The following is a 4,659-nucleotide window of genomic DNA, read 5'->3' on the forward strand; positions in this document are numbered from 1 at the left end:
ATCCAAGTCATTAATAAAAATTACAAACAATAGAGGCCCAAGGACAGAGCCCTGTGGAACACCACTCATCACAGACTTCCAGGCAGAATATTTTCCTTCTACTACCACTCGCTGTCTTCTGTTGGCCAGCCAATTCTGTATCCAGACAGCTAGGTTCCCCTGAATCCCATTCCTCCTGACCTTCTGAATGAGCCTACCATGGGGAATCTTATCAAATGCCTTTCTGAAGATCCCATGGATTTCTCAGCCACACCCCTCCCCTGATGTGAATGACATGGTAGGTCACCAAATCTAATTAAAAGCTTAGAAGGGAATCCAATTCTTCTCTTTTTAAGATCTCCCTTTGGAATTCCCTCTGAAGCCATACTGAGATGGGTACTTCAATGTCTATTCACAGTTCCCCTTCAATCCCCATAAGATTCTGGAGTGTACTTCAGCACTTACTAAAAGGAACAACCATTGATTTTCACAGACAGCTGGCTTCACTGAGTCAGTACTGCTCCTGGGTTGTTTTCCTGAACTATAATTCTGGTTAACTGCATCAGCAAAAACTGCTTCTAGGCTTTTCAACTTTTACTTTCAGTTGGAATTAATTGTCTTTTCTGAGCACCTTACGGTTTCAATGATATTTCTGTGTCCCAACTCAAATATTTAGTTGTGCCTACTGTGTCAAATTCCAAACTGCACAGAGCTATCCAAATATCACTATCCACTTCTTCCCGAACCCAATTGCAAAGATTCAGTGGGCTTCTCTGCAGTACAGCTTAACAGCAGCATTTTTCTGCATGGGCCCTGCTTCTGTCTCTCTTTCCCTCACCATGCCACTAACTTTCTGTAACCCTTGAACTGTTTTTCAGTGAGCTTCGAACTGTTTTGGAATAATCTAATGGAAATCTCATACCTGCTATGCTTTTGTTCCTGGGCAGGTTTGAATGTAGCCACTGATGTAACAGTGAAATATAGCAAACATTTACATGATGTGATTCCCTGAATGTCACAATATTCACAGATTACAGGCTTACACAGTATTATTGAAAACAAAAAGAAATTAATTTTGCCAATTTTGACAATATTTGTAAATCCTAAATGAGAAGCAGAAGGGATTGAAGAGAGAATTTTAGAGCTTACTGCCTGAATGTTTAAATACATTACAGTCAAAGATGGAAAAGAAAATTGGTAAATCCACAGGAGATCAGGGTTGGAGTACTGGAAAGTTCTCAGAGGGTGAAAAATATTTCAGAAACACAAAAGGCAGAGTCCATGAAGGGATCTGAACATGTTGATGAGAATTTTAAACTGAGAAATATAAATTTTAAGTTGATGAACCAAGAGCTAATTTTAAACAACAAACAGAGGAATGATAAGTGAACATGGATAACAAAGCTTTGAGTGAGCTCACATTCATAGAGAATTATCAATGGAAGGCCAGTGAGGAGAACATTGCAATAGTCAAGCCTAGTGGTTCTCAAGGCAGGGGCAAGGTTTCTAGCAAAAATGAGCTGTTGTGAGAAGTTGTGACAGTTGCCTGCTAGAACAGCTGATATTTAACCTAAATTATGAGGTAACTTATCAAATGTCTACTGAAGGTCAAAATACAAAGCAATTTGCCTTCTTTAGGATTCCAACCCCAAGCTCAATAACTTATTTCGGAGCACAGCAAAAATCCTTTACTAATGCACTTTCAATTCTTCTTTGTCTATTATGTGTAACCCAAATCTATTTGTAATTTGATTGTTCATTCCAAAAGATGCACTGTAATACCTTGCTGTGATTTATTTTCCAATTGCCTTGTTCAGTTTTTTTTGTTGTTTTCCTCCTTGGAGGGAGGAAGTGATTGACAAAAACCTTAAAAGGAAAGGGCTTTAACAGAGCGAAATTAGAAATATAATCAAATGAGATAACAACCAAATCTTCAGAAGCTACAAACAAATATAAACAATGAGGACAGGAAACCAAAAGGGAAATGAACAGAAATAAAATGCAGATAACATTGAAAATGTCTGGTGGTCATAACAGTGAAGATGCCATGATATTAATGTGGACAAATAATTAAGTGGGGAGAAGAAAGGCAAAAAAAAGAGAAAATCAAGACTGAGAAGAATAAATAATTAATTTGGAGCTGAACAAAATACTCAGGCTATTAGTCAAATGAATATATATTGTGAGCAGGACAAATAACCAGAGATTGAGTGTGGACAATGAAAAGGAGATATTTCACAGATTAGAATTAATGTAAACTGTGAGAAAGGCAAATATTCAAGGGGAATATTAATGAATGTAGGAAGAAAGAGAGATAACTAAGTGAGGAGTAAATAACGTGAATGGAAAGTATAATAACTGACAGGAAGGTGAACAGTAAGCTTGAGGACAGATGACCAGATATGGAATGCAAAGAGGATGAAATGGATAGCAGATTGGCTGCTTTATTCCTTCAGATGCTTTTCAATCAGATAGTCAACAGAAGATGTTTGTAGAAATTGTAAGTTTGTTTTCAATTAAGTGAAATATTAACATGGTGATTATATGATTGATTATTCCTGAAACTTCTGCCTTGAAGAAGTTCTTTGATTTTCCTGCTCCTCGGATGCTGCCTGAGCTGCTGTGCTTTTCCAGCACCACTCTAATCAGGACTCTTATTTCAAGCATTGTCTAGTCTGCAGATGAGCATTTTAAGATTTGAACATTTATTTAACTTTTATTTTCTTGCCTTTTTTTCAATGAGATGTGAAATGTCAATTACACAGAATGCTAACCTTATGAAGTGGCAAAAACCATGCTTTATCTAGCAACATATCAGACTAGAAATCAATGTAATTTTTTTTTAGAATTAGAATTGGTTTATTGTCATATGTTTTCACATGAGTGCAGTGAAAAGGTTATTAAGTCACCACTTATGGCACCATCTTAGGTACAAAGGTACCGAGGTACAGAATCTTACGAATAAATTTGAAAAATAAAGGAATAAAAAATTCAACATAATCGTCCTTCAATTGGGCTTCATTTCCTGTCCATGTCAGGCCCTGCCAGCAGATCACATTGGACTTTGCCCTCAAACTGTGCAGATTTGTAACTAACTGGCTGAAAATTAGCTGTTCTCAATAACTAAATCATTTAAAATTACATTTTCAAATTAAAGAAATATTATGTTGATCATTTCATTCAGAGATCAATCATCATTCAGGGCCTATATTGTTGTTATCACGGGTCAGAATCCCAATGTTTAATGTATATTTTTAACTTGTAGCTCCGAATGTGTTTTTTTTAAAGTGGGCTGATACAACCAAAATTGGATCTGTAGGCAACTAAAATGTCTGTTTGGAGAGAGCGAGAGTGACGGACAGAATGTTACACCTATAGCGAGGGAAAGAGTCAAAACAGACTGGACTGTATCCTCTTGTGGTTACAAAGATAACAAAGGAGCTGATGACCTCTTGCTCAACAACATACCACCCACTGTCGAATTCGTCCCAAACTACAGACATATTTGTACTTTCCATTTGAATGATACACCAGGACAAGGGCTGAAAAGTTAGTTTTCAACTCGAGACAAAAATCTGAAAGCACTGTAGATGATGGAAATTATAAACAAAAAAACAAAAATTGCTGAACACACTCAGCAGTTCTGGCAGTATCTGTGGAGAAAATCACAATTAATGTTTCAGGTCCAGTGACCCTGCTTCAGAACAGTTTCAACTCTAATGGAATGTATTAGTGGGAGTGAACATTCATGTGTGTACTGGTGGGCTATGACATCCAAATTCAAAAAGTGTGGTTCTGGAAAAGCACAGCCAGTCAGGCATCCAAGGACCAGGAGAGTTGACTTATCAAGCATAAGATCTTCATCAGGAACATGACAGATTCCTGATGAAGAGTTTATGGTCGGTGTCACATTCTTGATGAAGAGCTTATGCTCGAAATGCTGACTCTCCTGCTCCTCGGATGCTGCCTGACCAGCTGCATTTTTCCAGCACCACAAATTTTGACTCTGATCTCCAGCATCTGCAGTCCTCACTTTCTCCTATGATACCCAAGTTCTCCAACAATATCTGTTTTAGATTTCCAACATTCGCAGGTTTTTGCTTGTTTTTGATTGTTCAGAGGTGAACAAGGTAGCTGATTTAGCTGACTGAAGGAGTTATCGATCAATCGCTTGAAGCCTAAATAGGTGTTGAAAACAAAACTTGCTGGAGATCAATACAGATTCCAGCATCTGCAGTAATTTGCTCCTAAATAGGAGTTAATTACTATTGAAGCTTAAGCAGCATTAGTCAACTCAGCTCAGCTCGAGTGAAATAAAGGCAGGTTGTCAGCACACGATCCTCTCCACATACGTTCGAGACACCACCCACGCCCTCCACCTCCTCCAAGACTTCCATTTCCCTGGCCCCCAATGCCTCATCTTCACCATGGATATCCAATTCCTCTACACCTCCATCCACCATGACCAGGGCCTCCAAGCCCTCCATTTCTTCCTCTCCCGGCGTCCCCAGCAGTACCCTTCTACCGACACTCTTATTTATTTGGCCGAACTGGTCCTCACCCTTAACAATTTCTCCTTCGAATCCTCCCACTTCCTCCAGACCAAAGGCGTAGCCATGGGCACCTGTATGGGCCCCAGCTATGCCTGTCTCTTTGTTGGCTACGTAGAACAGTTGATCT

This window comes from Chiloscyllium plagiosum, chromosome 7 (assembly GCF_004010195.1).
Source record: "Chiloscyllium plagiosum isolate BGI_BamShark_2017 chromosome 7, ASM401019v2, whole genome shotgun sequence".
NCBI classification, from domain to species: domain Eukaryota; kingdom Metazoa; phylum Chordata; class Chondrichthyes; order Orectolobiformes; family Hemiscylliidae; genus Chiloscyllium; species Chiloscyllium plagiosum.